The sequence below is a fragment of the Anopheles stephensi genome, unplaced genomic scaffold (assembly GCF_013141755.1).
Source record: "Anopheles stephensi strain Indian unplaced genomic scaffold, UCI_ANSTEP_V1.0 ucontig372, whole genome shotgun sequence".
In the NCBI taxonomy this organism is placed as follows: Eukaryota; Metazoa; Arthropoda; class Insecta; order Diptera; family Culicidae; genus Anopheles; species Anopheles stephensi.
This window is the reverse complement of record NW_023405316.1, coordinates 114,220-134,968: the sequence shown is the minus strand read 5'-3', so window position 1 is coordinate 134,968 and position 20,749 is coordinate 114,220. Positions and strand designations below refer to the sequence as shown.

Genomic DNA, 20,749 nt, shown 5'->3' with positions numbered 1-20,749 from the left:
CTATCTTTATGGACATACACTATTTCATGCACTTGAAAGAAAATGTTCATTCTTTCCAAGTATTCACGGGAACACTCCCCCATGATAAAGGGCTCTATGTCACCGATTAACGACTTGTTTTTTTTCTTCTGATTTCAGACTCGCCATTTATACGCAGGCCGAATTTTCCTCGTTGCCAAAAGTGGTGTTCTTCAAATGCGTGAGTACACTTTGACCTCTCGTTTATATCTGTATTTCGCTCTGATAATCTATCTACGCATACATCTCCATTTAATACTAATACATCCACTACTAATCGTAACACTTATACTATTAAAAACACTCTGCGTAAATTTTAAGATTTTGCAAATTTTCTCTTGTTTTTGCATTTGCAATGAAACGAAATGATGCACTAACGGCTCCTGTTTCAGATTTTAAATGTTTTTATAACAACAAAGCTTTTTCTAAATATTTTTCATGTTCAATGGTATCCGCTTGTCACTAGATCTTCCATAATTGTCGACACTACTAGAGACATAATTGTCGACAAATGTTTTTGCGATGGTAGCTGCTGACATATCTGCCATTGGGTAACGCTCTGGCCATCTTGTAAATCTATCCACTATTGTGAGTAGGTAACACATGTCTTCCGGAGGAGGTAGAGGACCAACGATGTCTAGGTGGATTTGGTCAAACCTGCCTTTCGGAATATCAAAAGTTTCCAATGGCGAGTGAGTATGGCGTGCTATTTTGGCCTTTTGGTGTCCATTCTCCCACGTCCTTGTTCATGAATGGCCAGAAATAACGATCGGTCATAAGCTTTCTAGTAGCCCGAATGCCAGGATGTGAGTTATTGTGGATCCCTTGCAACCATGTAAGTTCATGGTGAAATCTTGCACGTGTGGTATAGGGTATCGATCGGGTGTGGTTATTGCGTTCAGTCGTCGATAATCCCCACATGGTCGCCAGTGGTAGTGTGAAACCGACCGGTGTGTTGTAGTCAGGGCGCTCTATCAATGATGGGTATTGTCTTAAAACCTCACCGAACTCAATTGCTTCCATAGAAAAATGTTTTGGTGCGGGAGTGTCCACTGTCGCAATAGTAGTCTTTGACACCAGATTTGTAGTTGGAACAATTAGGCGCCGCTCCTTAAGATCAACTAACAAACCGTGTTTGTGAATAAAGTCAGCTCCTATCATCAACGATTCACAGCTGCTATAACGAAAGTATAAGAGAAAGACCGCCTCAATCCAAGAGACACCTGTATTAACTTGGTGCCATACGTAGAAATGGTACTATCGTTGGCTGCAGCTAATACGTGGTCAGTTGGTTTGGCTACAGTGCCTACTAAATTTTGTAGAATGACGGATACGTCAGCTCCGGTATCTATATGGAATGTGAATCTCATCATTGATGAAGAGACGAGGTGAAGAGCTTAAAATTGCTCGTGGGCTATCCCTCAATGCTTCGGAGCAAATTTGTTGTTTTGAAGAGATAAATTGTTCCCACCCTGCGTTGAATTAAAATAGCAAGGAATGATAGACTTGTTCGCGTTCCGTCATAGCGGGCGTTCTCCCTGTTGTGAGGCTGTGTTGCTCGTATATTGCGATTCCCCTGCGCTGATTATTAGAATTGACAGCCATTTGGCGAATCATGTTTCGTAGCTCCGATATTTCTTAACGAATATCGTCAGTCGAGTAGTTTTGAGAAAAATGCTTTGGTGCATTCCATTGCGGAATCGCTACCTGTATTGGTGCATTCCCAGAGTGTATTGTATTGGAGTGCATTAGCTAAGGTTTGTTTAGGAAGAGCGCCTATTAGGTACGAGTATCGGGTGCGCTCCCTTGTAATTTGAGATACCTCAAACTCAGCCTCCGCCTGAGCAAGCCACATTTCAGGCATATCATACCAGAATGGGGGTAGTTTGGCGGAAATGCGCTCCACCTGCGGCACTAGTGTGGGTTTCTCTGCCATGCTGGCACTGGGCCTCTCAACTTCCCGTTCTAATGACATTTTAAACAATTCAAATTGAATGTGTTTGTAAGTCAAGATAAAAATTTTACGCAAAATAATATAATAAAAATTTAGGCGAAATAAAGTATAAAGGAAATACGATAGTGGAAAAAAAACATACCCGAAAATGAAATTGAACAATTTAGATAAAATAAAAGATCAAACTGCTAATCCTAGCACTTCTTTAACCCTCATAGTCTAATAATATAATGATATCATACTATGATTGGATCGAAAGATTGTAAAGTGTGTGAAGAAAAAAAAAATAAACAGAGTAAAAGGAACGCGCTCATCGCCGATTGTAGAATCACCGAGTAGATGTTTCCCTTAACCGTTTGCTCCAACGGTTTTCCGGGGGATGCTGTGCTGGTGTTCAGCGGTTGTTCCGCTGAAAATGCTATGATGGTATTCAACGGTCGCACCGCCGTTCCGATGATGATACAACGATCCCTGCACTTGTGAGTTGCTGCTTACCGCTCTTCCGCGTCGTCGAACTTGCAGATGTGCTAATCGTCGAACTTCACTTGCTTATTGCGGCCTCTTCCAAAGTGGGCTTAAACGTCTCGCTCCCGTACAAACTTCGATGCACTGGACGTACTGCGACGCATGTACCGAGGTGTTTCGATATATGTGTGTGACGACACTGCAATTGCCTCGTGGTAGTTAGTATCGCCGACAGAGCATGCGATGATGATTATTTTCCTCGTGCGCCACAGGTGTGCAGGTGTGCGTAACGTGCACTTTGTACGTATTACGTACGGCACCGCGTGGTCGCAACTCGGCGACGGATTTCCGATGAGGTACCGTATCCGTGCGCATGAGGTTGAGAGGTGTGTAAGTGTGCGTAGTGTGCTCTTATTACGAACCTTACCTCGTTAATGCCGTTGCCGGAGGAATCTGCGATGCTGTGCAGGATATACCTTTTTGTGTCAGCGTGTGTGTAGCGTGCGCTGAATACGTACTAAAGTACGTTCCCTTTTTGCTGCTGCCGGAGAATTTTGCTTGCGTGTGAATGCAAAGCTGTCCTAGCTGTATCAGCGTTGGCTCGTGTGTCGTAAGCGCATGATGAAAACAAACATGATAACTGCTTCAGTGGAAAGTTGAGGTGCCGTACCTGCCATAATTCGTTACCTGCCAGGCCAAGATCGCTAGAACTGGTCTAACGCGAATCTTACGGTAAGAACTGGTCTAAAGCCGTAACGGTCACTACAACCCTATTGATTGGTGTTGGTACGCGGCAGAGTTCAGTTTTTCAATTCTTAGCATTTTGCTTAGCTTTTATTGCTTAGTATCCGTTTTATTTTTCCTTTAATCTATATTACTTAAAAAGTAACATCAAAATATATAATAAGTTATTTCTGAAATTGTCAAAATCATGGGACCACTTTAAATTTCATGTATATTTAACCATCTTAAAAGTTTAGCTAAACACCGTCAAACGAAAATATAAACCATTTTAATAATCATCATTGATATGCACGCAAACTGGGATTAAAACATGCGCTATAATGCATAGCCACGCGCGGCCTTGAGTGCATCATGCGTGCGATTCCATTTTTGTGAAGCTACGTGACAAACAACACGTACGCACTGCGCTTACGAGAGGAGATAGCAGCATTCTCTTCGTGCTTATCACTTCGCTTCGGGTATAAAAGTAGCTCGTTTTGCAAGCGCGATCACCTTGTGTTCAAATCATCCAAACTGTCCACACGTTCATTATCACTGCGCATTACAAAAAAGCCACGTCATCGTTATGGGTCGCAGCAATCACGTTACAGAGGAGCAGCGCTCGCTTGCAAAGCGCCTGTCTGCGGCACTGCTTGGCCATTCAAAAACATTTGTTTTTAACGCGCTCCACTCTACTGCAACCAAGGGAGCAACGGGTCGGTCACGGAAAACTACCAATCGAGAGGATTCCCGGATCACGCGATTGTGCAAGGCCGAGCCATTCAAGTCGGCGAGGACAATCAGGGACGAGCTGAATCTGTCAGTCAGTAGCCGGACTGTTCAACGTCGGCTGGTGGAAAACCACCTGATTGGCCGTAGACTCTGCAGAGTTCCGCTGCTAAAACGGTGCCACGTCCAAGCCCGTCTGAGGTTTGCCAACGCGCATTACCCTTGGGTGGGCAATAATGAGACGAAGTGGCGCAATGTACTGTGGTCGGACGAATCCAAGTTTAACTTGGTTGGTTCGGACGGCAAACGTTGGGTGGACGGCGAGTCCAAATAAAACCGCGTTCAGACCACAGTACACTGTGAAAACCGTGAAGCACGGAGGTGGCAACATCATGGTCTGGGGTTGCTTTTCGTGGCATGGTGTTGGTCCAATCTTTTGGATAAAAGATGCAATGGATCAACATCGCTACGTAGAGATACTGCAGAACGTGATGTTGCCACATGCGGAGTGGGAAATGCCATTGAAATGGCAATTCCAGCACGACAACGATTGAAAACACACGTCGAGGGTAGCTCGACAGTTTCTTTTGGACCAGAAAGTTGTCGTGATGGAATGGCCTGCACAATCAGCGGAACTTAATCCAATCGAGAATCTGTGGCGAATCGTGAAGTCCACGCTTGGTGCTACCGGTTGCAGGAGCAAGGAGGAGCTTTGGCAGCAGATACAGGCTGCGTGGTATGCGATACCGAAGGAGACCTGCCAATCGTTGGTAGAATCGATGCCTCGAAGGGTCAGGGATGTTTTGAGGAACAATGAGCATGCGACAAAATAAAGATGTATGCAATGTTCAATGAATGACTTCAATATATAGTTTTCAAAATTATTGAACTACATAATTTCAGCACTGGTGGTCCTACCATTTTGACAAACAGCGTAAGGCCGAATTTTCATAACAAAGCTTCAAACCTATACCAATCTTTCACAAAGATTGTTCCCTCTGTAATAATCAATACTTTCTCTCGATGTTTACTCGTCACTGGTTTATTAATTAATCCCCCTGAATACCGCCAATGCCTGCTTTTATAACCTCCCACTGTGGCCTTCCTCTCTCACACAATTCCTCTCATTTCACAAACGTTCTCGTCCCTTCTCTTCAGTCTATGTTCTCTTCTCGCTTGCATGCTACACTGCTTGTGTGCAACTTTACTCTACTTAGGTGCCAAATAAGTGTTTTAATAGTTAACTGCACTCATTTGCTGAGAATAATCACTGTTTCATCAAATAATGTTCAACGAAACATCAAGGTTCTACCCCTTTGTCCGACACTGTAAGTATGTATAAGATAGTAGCCAACGTTCGGGTACGTTTTCTTACGTGTTTATTAGTACAAAGCCTTATGCCAACTGCTCGTCGTTTCTCCGTTCAACCTAGTGTACCGAGAACGAGAGTGTGTACTTTACACTACCACTCATGTAATATCTTACTTAAGATTATACAAGACGATTCATTACTCCTCCGGGGGTACAAAAAGGACGTCCTCGCCCGACGTCGCCGTTTACTTCACAATTGTTTTGCCTACGCTATACTAATAATACATTGATATTTCGAATCGCCGAACAGGAATATCTTGCAAAACCATGAAAAAATGGTCCAAATCTAATAATAATAATTACTTTAATTACCTACCTTTACTATTAAGATTGTATTCACCGTTTGTGAATCTTAATATTATTTCCATCTTTAAATGTTAGATTATTATCTGTCCTAACAGTCGCAACTTTGTACGGATCTTTATCTTTAGTTAATCGTTGAGAAGATTTTAGGAAAATTCCATCGTTAGGGGCTAATTGATTACGCTTCAAAAGATTATTATGTTTGTTTTCGTAGTAGATTTTATGTTTCATTAAGTTATGTTGCACCTGTGTGTGCAATTTCTCAAAGTTCAAAGCAATGTCTGCAGTATCCGTAACAGATTGTGAATTGATAATTATATCACGATGTTCAGTAACAGAATGATAAGTGTTATTGTAAATATCCGTTAATACATTAAGCTGTTCTTCTAATTTTAATGAATTGTATTTGTTTTTCAAAGTTCGATATAATTCAATCAAGGTGGAATGAAACCTCTTCACAGTGCCATTTGATGTTGAGCAACTGGCATAATGAATTGTTATATCTAAGTAATTTAAAAATCCAACGAAATCTATGGATACGAATGCAGGCTCTTGATTGCAAACAATCATTTTAGGACGGCCATATTGCCGAATGTGTTCTGTTCTTGCAGTTTTTAAATCAATTATCGTTCTGGTCTGAAAAGGGATCACGTTAGCAAACTTGGAAAGGAATCTACAATCGTTAACGATTTAAATTTTTAAGAAAAAATATGTCGATATGAACTCGTTCAAATGGTTCTGTTTCAAAGACAGATTGACGTATCAATTTCCGGGGCTTTCGATCGCATTTGCTTAGTTTGCATATATTGCATGACGCTATGAATGTTTTCAATTTGCTGTGCATTTTTGGGAAAAAATAATGTTGTCCTAACCGCAGTTAATTCTCTTTAAACCCTCTATGCGCCGTTGCGCGAGTTTCACGAATGATTCTATCTTGTCTTCGTCTTCGTCTTCGTCAATAATTTCTTGGAGGAGCTAATTGGAAATCACGAGTTTAAATATTCTTCCAAAGAAATATTTTTTGAATGTTTCCTGTATCTGTTGTATCATCGATTCAGGCGATTTGATACAGTTTGTTCCCTTCGAGTTTGGATATGTTTTAAAAATAGTAACAATATCTTTTTCTGCAAAACGAAGCTTGCTGTTTGTATGTTGTTGTTTGTAGAGTTTTGAGAGACTTTGGGTCTCTTGGACCTCTTTCGTCTCTTACCTGTAGTATTGTTCTCGTTTTTTGTTTTGTATGATATAAAAATGAATTTTTGGTTATTGTACTATAATTGGGAAAAAAGTGAAATTTAAAGTATAACGGGGATAGGGAGGATTAATAGTGTGAAAAGTTGTTTAAGGTAACTCAAGCCCCTGAACCTTGGTTGCACCAGACCAAAGGAGAGCTTGGAACTAACTCGTTTGTATGTTGGCTTTCAGTTTCATAATGTATTCGGGAAAAGAGAGTTCTTTCTGCATACTGTGTGGGAAATTGTATCGATCCGCCACCACATTCACTTTAAGTTCCAATTGTTATCTAAGCTTCATACACAGCTTCTCACAGTTGCACGACTTTGGCTCCTCCGGTGATGCCATTTTCGATATCAGACTGTTTATTGATGCTCATCCTAACGTTAGCAACATCACTGTCTTTATGGACATACACTATTTCATGCACTTGAAAGAAAATGTTCATTCTTTCCAAGTATTCACGGGAACACTCCCCCATGATAAAGGGCTCTATGTCACCGATTAACGACTTGTTTTTTTTCTTCTGATTTCAGACTCGCCATTTATACGCAGGCCGAATTTTCCTCGTTGCCAAAAGTGGTGTTCTTCAAATGCGTGAGTACACTTTGACCTCTCGTTTATATCTGTATTTCGCTCTGATAATCTATCTACGCATACATCTCCATTTAATACTAATACATCCACTACTAATCGTAACACTTATACTATTAAAAACACTCTGCGTAAATTTTAAGATTTTGCAAATTTTCTCTTGTTTTTGCATTTGCAATGAAACGAAATGATGCACTAACGGCTCCTGTTTCAGATTTTAAATGTTTTTATAACAACAAAGCTTTTTCTAAATATTTTTCATGTTCAATGGTATCCGCTTGTCACTAGATCTTCCATAATTGTCGACACTACTAGAGACATAATTGTCGACAAATGTTTTTGCGATGGTAGCTGCTGACATATCTGCCATTGGGTAACGCTCTGGCCATCTTGTAAATCTATCCACTATTGTGAGTAGGTAACACATGTCTACCGGAGGACCAACGATGTCTAGGTGGATTTGGTCAAACCTGCCTTTCGGAATATCAAAAGTTTCCAATGGCGAGTGAGTATGGCGTGCTATTTTGGCCTTTTGGTGTCCATTCTCCCACGTCCTTGTTCATGAATGGCCAGAAATAACGATCGGTCATAAGCTTTCTAGTAGCCCGAATGCCAGGATGTGAGTTATTGTGGATCCCTTGCAACCATGTAAGTTCATGGTGAAATCTTGCACGTGTGGTATAGGGTATCGATCGGGTGTGGTTATTGCGTTCAGTCGTCGATAATCCCCACATGGTCGCCAGTGGTAGTGTGAAACCGACCGGTGTGTTGTAGTCAGGGCGCTCTATCAATGATGGGTATTGTCTTAAAACCTCACCGAACTCAATTGCTTCCATAGAAAAATGTTTTGGTGCGGGAGTGTCCACTGTCGCAATAGTAGTCTTTGACACCAGATTTGTAGTTGGAACAATTAGGCGCCGCTCCTTAAGATCAACTAACAAACCGTGTTTGTGAATAAAGTCAGCTCCTATCATCAACGATTCACAGCTGCTATAACGAAAGTATAAGAGAAAGACCGCCTCAATCCAAGAGACACCTGTATTAACTTGGTGCCATACGTAGAAATGGTACTATCGTTGGCTGCAGCTAATACGTGGTCAGTTGGTTTGGCTACAGTGCCTACTAAATTTTGTAGAATGACGGATACGTCAGCTCCGGTATCTATATGGAATGTGAATCTCATCATTGATGAAGAGACGAGGTGAAGAGCTTAAAATTGCTCGTGGGCTATCCCTCAATGCTTCGGAGCAAATTTGTTGTTTTGAAGAGATAAATTGTTCCCACCCTGCGTTGAATTAAAATAGCAAGGAATGATAGACTTGTTCGCGTTCCGTCATAGCGGGCGTTCTCCCTGTTGTGAGGCTGTGTTGCTCGTATATTGCGATTCCCCTGCGCTGATTATTAGAATTGACAGCCATTTGGCGAATCATGTTTCGTAGCTCCGATATTTCTTAACGAATATCGTCAGTCGAGTAGTTTTGAGAAAAATGCTTTGGTGCATTCCATTGCGGAATCGCTACCTGTATTGGTGCATTCCCAGAGTGTATTGTATTGGAGTGCATTAGCTAAGGTTTGTTTAGGAAGAGCGCCTATTAGGTACGAGTATCGGGTGCGCTCCCTTGTAATTTGAGATACCTCAAACTCAGCCTCCGCCTGAGCAAGCCACATTTCAGGCATATCATACCAGAATGGGGGTAGTTTGGCGGAAATGCGCTCCACCTGCGGCACTAGTGTGGGTTTCTCTGCCATGCTGGCACTGGGCCTCTCAACTTCCCGTTCTAATGACATTTTAAACAATTCAAATTGAATGTGTTTGTAAGTCAAGATAAAAATTTTACGCAAAATAATATAATAAAAATTTAGGCGAAATAAAGTATAAAGGAAATACGATAGTGGAAAAAAAACATACCCGAAAATGAAATTGAACAATTTAGATAAAATAAAAGATCAAACTGCTAATCCTAGCACTTCTTTAACCCTCATAGTCTAATAATATAATGATATCATACTATGATTGGATCGAAAGATTGTAAAGTGTGTGAAGAAAAAAAAAATAAACAGAGTAAAAGGAACGCGCTCATCGCCGATTGTAGAATCACCGAGTAGATGTTTCCCTTAACCGTTTGCTCCAACGGTTTTCCGGGGGATGCTGTGCTGGTGTTCAGCGGTTGTTCCGCTGAAGATGCTATGATGGTATTCAACGGTCGCACCGCCGTTCCGATGATGATACAACGATCCCTGCACTTGTGAGTTGCTGCTTACCGCTCTTCCGCGTCGTCGAACTTGCAGATGTGCTAATCGTCGAACTTCACTTGCTTATTGCGGCCTCTTCCAAAGTGGGCTTAAACGTCTCGCTCCCGTACAAACTTCGATGCACTGGACGTACTGCGACGCATGTACCGAGGTGTTTCGATATATGTGTGTGACGACACTGCAATTGCCTCGTGGTAGTTAGTATCGCCGACAGAGCATGCGATGATGATTATTTTCCTCGTGCGCCACAGGTGTGCAGGTGTGCGTAACGTGCACTTTGTACGTATTACGTTCGGCACCGCGTGGTCGCAACTCGGCGACGGATTTCCGATGAGGTACCGTATCCGTGCGCATGAGGTTGAGAGGTGTGTAAGTGTGCGTAGTGTGCTCTTATTACGAACCTTACCTCGTTAATGCCGTTGCCGGAGGAATCTGCGATGCTGTGCAGGATATACCTTTTTGTGTCAGCGTGTGTGTAGCGTGCGCTGAATACGTACTAAAGTACGTTCCCTTTTTGCTGCTGCCGGAGAATTTTGCTTGCGTGTGAATGCAAAGCTGTCCTAGCTGTATCAGCGTTGGCTCGTGTGTCGTAAGCGCATGATGAAAACAAACATGATAACTGCTTCAGTGGAAAGTTGAGGTGCCGTACCTGCCATAATTCGTTACCTGCCAGGCCAAGATCGCTAGAACTGGTCTAACGCGAATCTTACGGTAAGAACTGGTCTAAAGCCGTAACGGTCACTACAACCCTATTGATTGGTGTTGGTACGCGGCAGAGTTCAGTTTTTCAATTCTTAGCATTTTGCTTAGCTTTTATTGCTTAGTATCCGTTTTATTTTTCCTTTAATCTATATTACTTAAAAAGTAACATCAAAATATATAATAAGTTATTTCTGAAATTGTCAAAATCATGGGACCACTTTAAATTTCATGTATATTTAACCATCTTAAAAGTTTAGCTAAACACCGTCAAACGAAAATATAAACCATTTTAATAATCATCATTGATATGCACGCAAACTGGGATTAAAACATGCGCTATAATGCATAGCCACGCGCGGCCTTGAGTGCATCATGCGTGCGATTCCATTTTTGTGAAGCTACGTGACAAACAACACGTACGCACTGCGCTTACGAGAGGAGATAGCAGCATTCTCTTCGTGCTTATCACTTCGCTTCGGGTATAAAAGTAGCTCGTTTTGCAAGCGCGATCACCTTGTGTTCAAATCATCCAAACTGTCCACACGTTCATTATCACTGCGCATTACAAAAAAGCCACGTCATCGTTATGGGTCGCAGCAATCACGTTACAGAGGAGCAGCGCTCGCTTGCAAAGCGCCTGTCTGCGGCACTGCTTGGCCATTCAAAAACATTTGTTTTTAACGCGCTCCACTCTACTGCAACCAAGGGAGCAACGGGTCGGTCACGGAAAACTACCAATCGAGAGGATTCCCGGATCACGCGATTGTGCAAGGCCGAGCCATTCAAGTCGGCGAGGACAATCAGGGACGAGCTGAATCTGTCAGTCAGTAGCCGGACTGTTCAACGTCGGCTGGTGGAAAACCACCTGATTGGCCGTAGACTCTGCAGAGTTCCGCTGCTAAAACGGTGCCACGTCCAAGCCCGTCTGAGGTTTGCCAACGCGCATTACCCTTGGGTGGGCAATAATGAGACGAAGTGGCGCAATGTACTGTGGTCGGACGAATCCAAGTTTAACTTGGTTGGTTCGGACGGCAAACGTTGGGTGGACGGCGAGTCCAAATAAAACCGCGTTCAGACCACAGTACACTGTGAAAACCGTGAAGCACGGAGGTGGCAACATCATGGTCTGGGGTTGCTTTTCGTGGCATGGTGTTGGTCCAATCTTTTGGATAAAAGATGCAATGGATCAACATCGCTACGTAGAGATACTGCAGAACGTGATGTTGCCACATGCGGAGTGGGAAATGCCATTGAAATGGCAATTCCAGCACGACAACGATTGAAAACACACGTCGAGGGTAGCTCGACAGTTTCTTTTGGACCAGAAAGTTGTCGTGATGGAATGGCCTGCACAATCAGCGGAACTTAATCCAATCGAGAATCTGTGGCGAATCGTGAAGTCCACGCTTGGTGCTACCGGTTGCAGGAGCAAGGAGGAGCTTTGGCAGCAGATACAGGCTGCGTGGTATGCGATACCGAAGGAGACCTGCCAATCGTTGGTAGAATCGATGCCTCGAAGGGTCAGGGATGTTTTGAGGAACAATGAGCATGCGACAAAATAAAGATGTATGCAATGTTCAATGAATGACTTCAATATATAGTTTTCAAAATTATTGAACTACATAATTTCAGCACTGGTGGTCCTACCATTTTGACAAACAGCGTAAGGCCGAATTTTCATAACAAAGCTTCAAACCTATACCAATCTTTCACAAAGATTGTTCCCTCTGTAATAATCAATACTTTCTCTCGATGTTTACTCGTCACTGGTTTATTAATTAATCCCCCTGAATACCGCCAATGCCTGCTTTTATAACCTCCCACTGTGGCCTTCCTCTCTCACACAATTCCTCTCATTTCACAAACGTTCTCGTCCCTTCTCTTCAGTCTATGTTCTCTTCTCGCTTGCATGCTACACTGCTTGTGTGCAACTTTACTCTACTTAGGTGCCAAATAAGTGTTTTAATAGTTAACTGCACTCATTTGCTGAGAATAATCACTGTTTCATCAAATAATGTTCAACGAAACATCAAGGTTCTACCCCTTTGTCCGACACTGTAAGTATGTATAAGATAGTAGCCAACGTTCGGGTACGTTTTCTTACGTGTTTATTAGTACAAAGCCTTATGCCAACTGCTCGTCGTTTCTCCGTTCAACCTAGTGTACCGAGAACGAGAGTGTGTACTTTACACTACCACTCATGTAATATCTTACTTAAGATTATACAAGACGATTCATTACTCCTCCGGGGGTACAAAAAGGACGTCCTCGCCCGACGTCGCCGTTTACTTCACAATTGTTTTGCCTACGCTATACTAATAATACATTGATATTTCGAATCGCCGAACAGGAATATCTTGCAAAACCATGAAAAAATGGTCCAAATCTAATAATAATAATTACTTTAATTACCTACCTTTACTATTAAGATTGTATTCACCGTTTGTGAATCTTAATATTATTTCCATCTTTAAATGTTAGATTATTATCTGTCCTAACAGTCGCAACTTTGTACGGATCTTTATCTTTAGTTAATCGTTGAGAAGATTTTAGGAAAATTCCATCGTTAGGGGCTAATTGATTACGCTTCAAAAGATTATTATGTTTGTTTTCGTAGTAGATTTTATGTTTCATTAAGTTATGTTGCACCTGTGTGTGCAATTTCTCAAAGTTCAAAGCAATGTCTGCAGTATCCGTAACAGATTGTGAATTGATAATTATATCACGATGTTCAGTAACAGAATGATAAGTGTTATTGTAAATATCCGTTAATACATTAAGCTGTTCTTCTAATTTTAATGAATTGTATTTGTTTTTCAAAGTTCGATATAATTCAATCAAGGTGGAATGAAACCTCTTCACAGTGCCATTTGATGTTGAGCAACTGGCATAATGAATTGTTATATCTAAGTAATTTAAAAATCCAACGAAATCTATGGATACGAATGCAGGCTCTTGATTGCAAACAATCATTTTAGGACGGCCATATTGCCGAATGTGTTCTGTTCTTGCAGTTTTTAAATCAATTATCGTTCTGGTCTGAAAAGGGATCACGTTAGCAAACTTGGAAAGGAATCTACAATCGTTAACGATTTAAATTTTTAAGAAAAAATATGTCGATATGAACTCGTTCAAATGGTTCTGTTTCAAAGACAGATTGACGTATCAATTTCCGGGGCTTTCGATCGCATTTGCTTAGTTTGCATATATTGCATGACGCTATGAATGTTTTCAATTTGCTGTGCATTTTTGGGAAAAAATAATGTTGTCCTAACCGCAGTTAATTCTCTTTAAACCCTCTATGCGCCGTTGCGCGAGTTTCACGAATGATTCTATCTTGTCTTCGTCTTCGTCTTCGTCAATAATTTCTTGGAGGAGCTAATTGGAAATCACGAGTTTAAATATTCTTCCAAAGAAATATTTTTTGAATGTTTCCTGTATCTGTTGTATCATCGATTCAGGCGATTTGATACAGTTTGTTCCCTTCGAGTTTGGATATGTTTTAAAAATAGTAACAATATCTTTTTCTGCAAAACGAAGCTTGCTGTTTGTATGTTGTTGTTTGTAGAGTTTTGAGAGACTTTGGGTCTCTTGGACCTCTTTCGTCTCTTACCTGTAGTATTGTTCTCGTTTTTTGTTTTGTATGATATAAAAATGAATTTTTGGTTATTGTACTATAATTGGGAAAAAAGTGAAATTTAAAGTATAACGGGGATAGGGAGGATTAATAGTGTGAAAAGTTGTTTAAGGTAACTCAAGCCCCTGAACCTTGGTTGCACCAGACCAAAGGAGAGCTTGGAACTAACTCGTTTGTATGTTGGCTTTCAGTTTCATAATGTATTCGGGAAAAGAGAGTTCTTTCTGCATACTGTGTGGGAAATTGTATCGATCCGCCACCACATTCACTTTAAGTTCCAATTGTTATCTAAGCTTCATACACAGCTTCTCACAGTTGCACGACTTTGGCTCCTCCGGTGATGCCATTTTCGATATCAGACTGTTTATTGATGCTCATCCTAACGTTAGCAACATCACTGTCTTTATGGACATACACTATTTCATGCACTTGAAAGAAAATGTTCATTCTTTCCAAGTATTCACGGGAACACTCCCCCATGATAAAGGGCTCTATGTCACCGATTAACGACTTGTTTTTTTTCTTCTGATTTCAGACTCGCCATTTATACGCAGGCCGAATTTTCCTCGTTGCCAAAAGTGGTGTTCTTCAAATGCGTGAGTACACTTTGACCTCTCGTTTATATCTGTATTTCGCTCTGATAATCTATCTACGCATACATCTCCATTTAATACTAATACATCCACTACTAATCGTAACACTTATACTATTAAAAACACTCTGCGTAAATTTTAAGATTTTGCAAATTTTCTCTTGTTTTTGCATTTGCAATGAAACGAAATGATGCACTAACGGCTCCTGTTTCAGATTTTAAATGTTTTTATAACAACAAAGCTTTTTCTAAATATTTTTCATGTTCAATGGTATCCGCTTGTCACTAGATCTTCCATAATTGTCGACACTACTAGAGACATAATTGTCGACAAATGTTTTTGCGATGGTAGCTGCTGACATATCTGCCATTGGGTAACGCTCTGGCCATCTTGTAAATCTATCCACTATTGTGAGTAGGTAACACATGTCTACCGGAGGACCAACGATGTCTAGGTGGATTTGGTCAAACCTGCCTTTCGGAATATCAAAAGTTTCCAATGGCGAGTGAGTATGGCGTGCTATTTTGGCCTTTTGGTGTCCATTCTCCCACGTCCTTGTTCATGAATGGCCAGAAATAACGATCGGTCATAAGCTTTCTAGTAGCCCGAATGCCAGGATGTGAGTTATTGTGGATCCCTTGCAACCATGTAAGTTCATGGTGAAATCTTGCACGTGTGGTATAGGGTATCGATCGGGTGTGGTTATTGCGTTCAGTCGTCGATAATCCCCACATGGTCGCCAGTGGTAGTGTGAAACCGACCGGTGTGTTGTAGTCAGGGCGCTCTATCAATGATGGGTATTGTCTTAAAACCTCACCGAACTCAATTGCTTCCATAGAAAAATGTTTTGGTGCGGGAGTGTCCACTGTCGCAATAGTAGTCTTTGACACCAGATTTGTAGTTGGAACAATTAGGCGCCGCTCCTTAAGATCAACTAACAAACCGTGTTTGTGAATAAAGTCAGCTCCTATCATCAACGATTCACAGCTGCTATAACGAAAGTATAAGAGAAAGACCGCCTCAATCCAAGAGACACCTGTATTAACTTGGTGCCATACGTAGAAATGGTACTATCGTTGGCTGCAGCTAATACGTGGTCAGTTGGTTTGGCTACAGTGCCTACTAAATTTTGTAGAATGACGGATACGTCAGCTCCGGTATCTATATGGAATGTGAATCTCATCATTGATGAAGAGACGAGGTGAAGAGCTTAAAATTGCTCGTGGGCTATCCCTCAATGCTTCGGAGCAAATTTGTTGTTTTGAAGAGATAAATTGTTCCCACCCTGCGTTGAATTAAAATAGCAAGGAATGATAGACTTGTTCGCGTTCCGTCATAGCGGGCGTTCTCCCTGTTGTGAGGGTGTGTTGCTCGTATATTGCGATTCCCCTGCGCTGATTATTAGAATTGACAGCCATTTGGCGAATCATGTTTCGTAGCTCCGATATTTCTTAACGAATATCGTCAGTCGAGTAGTTTTGAGAAAAATGCTTTGGTGCATTCCATTGCGGAATCGCTACCTGTATTGGTGCATTCCCAGAGTGTATTGTATTGGAGTGCATTAGCTAAGGTTTGTTTAGGAAGAGCGCCTATTAGGTACGAGTATCGGGTGCGCTCCCTTGTAATTTGAGATACCTCAAACTCAGCCTCCGCCTGAGCAAGCCACATTTCAGGCATATCATACCAGAATGGGGGTAGTTTGGCGGAAATGCGCTCCACCTGCGGCACTAGTGTGGGTTTCTCTGCCATGCTGGCACTGGGCCTCTCAACTTCCCGTTCTAATGACATTTTAAACAATTCAAATTGAATGTGTTTGTAAGTCAAGATAAAAATTTTACGCAAAATAATATAATAAAAATTTAGGCGAAATAAAGTATAAAGGAAATACGATAGTGGAAAAAAAACATACCCGAAAATGAAATTGAACAATTTAGATAAAATAAAAGATCAAACTGCTAATCCTAGCACTTCCTTAATCCTCATAGTCTAATAATATAATGATATCATACTATGATTGGATCGAAAGATTGTAAAGTGTGTGAAGAAAAAAAAATAAACAGAGTAAAAGGAACGCGCTCATCGCCGATTGTAGAATCACCGAGTAGATGTTTCCCTTAACCGTTTGCTCCAACGGTTTTCCGGGGGATGCTGTGCTGGTGTTCAGCGGTTGTTCCGCTGAAGATGCTATGATGGTATTCAACGGTCGCACCGCCGTTCCGATGATGATACAACGATCCCTGCACTTGTGAGTTGCTGCTTACCGCTCTTCCGCGTCGTCGAACTTGCAGATGTGCTAATCGTCGAACTTCACTTGCTTATTGCGGCCTCTTCCAAAGTGGGCTTAAACGTCTCGCTCCCGTACAAACTTCGATGCACTGGACGTACTGCGACGCATGTACCGAGGTGTTTCGATATATGTGTGTGACGACACTGCAATTGCCTCGTGGTAGTTAGTATCGCCGACAGAGCATGCGATGATGATTATTTTCCTCGTGCGCCACAGGTGTGCAGGTGTGCGTAACGTGCACTTTGTACGTATTACGTACGGCACCGCGTGGTCGCAACTCGGCGACGGATTTCCGATGAGGTACCGTATCCGTGCGCATGAGGTTGAGAGGTGTGTAAGTGTGCGTAGTGTGCTCTTATTACGAACCTTACCTCGTTAATGCCGTTGCCGGAGGAATCTGCGATGCTGTGCAGGATATACCTTTTTGTGTCAGCGTGTGTGTAGCGTGCGCTGAATACGTACTAAAGTACGTTCCCTTTTTGCTGCTGCCGGAGAATTTTGCTTGCGTGTGAATGCAAAGCTGTCCTAGCTGTATCAGCGTTGGCTCGTGTGTCGTAAGCGCATGATGAAAACAAACATGATAACTGCTTCAGTGGAAAGTTGAGGTGCCGTACCTGCCATAATTCGTTACCTGCCAGGCCAAGATCGCTAGAACTGGTCTAACGCGAATCTTACGGTAAGAACTGGTCTAAAGCCGTAACGGTCACTACAACCCTATTGATTGGTGTTGGTACGCGGCAGAGTTCAGTTTTTCAATTCTTAGCATTTTGCTTAGCTTTTATTGCTTAGTATCCGTTTTATTTTTCCTTTAATCTATATTACTTAAAAAGTAACATCAAAATATATAATAAGTTATTTCTGAAATTGTCAAAATCATGGGACCACTTTAAATTTCATGTATATTTAACCATCTTAAAAGTTTAGCTAAACACCGTCAAACGAAAATATAAACCATTTTAATAATCATCATTGATATGCACGCAAACTGGGATTAAAACATGCGCTATAATGCATAGCCACGCGCGGCCTTGAGTGCATCATGTGTGCGATTCCATTTTTGTGAAGCTACGTGACAAACAACACGTACGCACTGCGCTTACGAGAGGAGATAGCAGCATTCTCTTCGTGCTTATCACTTCGCTTCGGGTATAAAAGTAGCTCGTTTTGCAAGCGCGATCACCTTGTGTTCAAATCATCCAAACTGTCCACACGTTCATTATCACTGCGCATTACAAAAAAGCCACGTCATCGTTATGGGTCGCAGCAATCACGTTACAGAGGAGCAGCGCTCGCTTGCAAAGCGCCTGTCTGCGGCACTGCTTGGCCATTCAAAAAAATTTGTTTTTAACGCGCTCCACTCTACTGCAACCAAGGGAGCAACGGGTCGGTCACGGAAAACTACCAATCGAGAGGATTCCCGGATCACGCGATTGTGCAAGGCCGAGCCATTCAAGTCGGCGAGGACAATCAGGGACGAGCTGAATCTGTCAGTCAGTAGCCGGACTGTTCAACGTCGGCTGGTGGAAAACCACCTGATTGGCCGTAGACTCTGCAGAGTTCCGCTGCTAAAACGGTGCCACGTCCAAGCCCGTCTGAGGTTTGCCAACGCGCATTACCCTTGGGTGGGCAATAATGAGACGAAGTGGCGCAATGTACTGTGGTCGGACGAATCCAAGTTTAACTTGGTTGGTTCGGACGGCAAACGTTGGGTGGACGGCGAGTCCAAATAAAACCGCGTTCAGACCACAGTACACTGTGAAAACCGTGAAGCACGGAGGTGGCAACATCATGGTCTGGGGTTGCTTTTCGTGGCATGGTGTTGGTCCAATCTTTTGGATAAAAGATGCAATGGTTCAACATCGCTACGTAGAGATACTGCAGAACGTGATGTTGCCACATGCGGAGTGGGAAATGCCATTGAAATGGCAATTCCAGCACGACAACGATTGAAAACACACGTCGAGGGTAGCTCGACAGTTTCTTTTGGACCAGAAAGTTGTCGTGATGGAATGGCCTGCACAATCAGCGGAACTTAATCCAATCGAGAATCTGTGGCGAATCGTGAAGTCCACGCTTGGTGCTACCGGTTGCAGGAGCAAGGAGGAGCTTTGGCAGCAGATACAGGCTGCGTGGTATGCGATACCGAAGGAGACCTGCCAATCGTTGGTAGAATCGATGCCTCGAAGGGTCAGGGATGTTTTGAGGAACAATGAGCATGCGACAAAATAAAGATGTATGCAATGTTCAATGAATGACTTCAATATATAGTTTTCAAAATTATTGAACTACATAATTTCAGCACTGGTGGTCCTACCATTTTGACAAACAGTGTAAGGCCGAATTTTCATAACAAAGCTTCAAACCTATACCAATCTTTCACAAAGATTGTTCCCTCTGTAATAATCAATACTTTCTCTCGATGTTTACTCGTCACTGGTTTATTAATTAATCCCCCTGAATACCGCCAATGCCTGCTTTTATAACCTCCCACTGTGGCCTTCCTCTCTCACACAATTCCTCTCATTTCACAAACGTTCTCGTCCCTTCTCTTCAGTCTATGTTCTCTTCTCGCTTGCATGCTACACTGCCTGTGTACAACTTTACTCTACTTAGGTGCCAAATAAGTGTTTTAATAGTTAACTGCACTCATTTGCTGAGAATAATCACTGTTTCATCAAATAATGTTCAACGAAACATCAAGGTTCTACCCCTTTGTCCGACACTGTAAGTATGTATAAGATAGTAGCCAACGTTCGGGTACGTTTTCTTACGTGTTTATTAGTACAAAGCCTTATGCCAACTGCTCGTCGTTTCTCCGTTCAACCTAGTGTACCGAGAACGAGAGTGTGTACTTTACACTACCACTCATGTAATATCTTACTTAAGATTATACAAGAGGATTCATTACTCCTCCGGGGGTACAAAAAGGACGTCCTCGCCCGACGTCGCCGTTTACTTCACAATTGTTTTGCCTACGCTATACTAATAATACATTGATATTTCGAATCGCCGAACAGGAATATCTTGCAAAACCATGAAAAAATGGTCCAAATCTAATAATAATAATTACTTTAATTACCTACCTTTACTATTAAGATTGTATTCACCGTTTGTGAATCTTAATATTATTTCCATCTTTAAATGTTAGATTATTATCTGTCCTAACAGTCGCAACTTTGTACGGATCTTTATCTTTAGTTAATCGTTGAGAAGATTTTAGGAAAATTCCATCGTTAGGGGCTAATTGATTACGCTTCAAAAGATTATTATGTTTGTTTTCGTAGTAGATTTTACGTTTCATTAAGTTATGTTGCACCTGTGTGTGCAATTTCTCAAAGTTCAAAGCAATGTCTGCAGTATCCGTAACAGATTGTGAATTGATAATTATATCACGATGTTCAGTAACAGAATGATAAGTGTTATTGTAAATATCCGTTAATACATTAAGCTGTTCTTCTAATTTTAATGAATTGTATTTGTTTTTCAAAGTTCGATATAATTCAATCAAGGTGGAATGAAACCTCTTCACAGTGCCATTTGATGTTGAGCAACTGGCATAATGAATTGTTATATCTAAGTAATTTAAAAATCCAACGAAATCTATGGATACGAATGCAGGCTCTTGATTGCAAACAATCATTTTAGGACGGCCATATTGCCGAATGTGTTCTGTTCTTGCAGTTTTTAAATCAATTATCGTTCTGGTCTGAAAAGGGATCACGTTAGCAAACTTGGAAAGGAATCTACAATCGTTAACGATTTAAATTTTTAAGAAAAAATATGTCGATATGAACTCGTTCAAATGGTTCTGTTTCAAAGACAGATTGACGTATCAATTTCCGGGGCTTTCGATCGCATTTGCTTAGTTTGCATATATTGCATGACGC

The 20,749-nt window shown here is 41.7% G+C and overlaps 1 long non-coding RNA gene across 1 annotated transcript; it reads left to right on the top strand.

The window, feature by feature from the left end:
* The first annotated feature begins 7,331 nt into the window (after positions 1–7,331).
* LOC118516687 lies at positions 7,332–16,646 on the top strand. Its single transcript, XR_004908026.1, has 2 exons — positions 7,332–7,393; positions 14,518–16,646. It is a non-coding gene; the product is annotated as an uncharacterized LOC118516687 (long non-coding RNA).
* Positions 16,647–20,749: the final 4,103 nt, after the last annotated feature.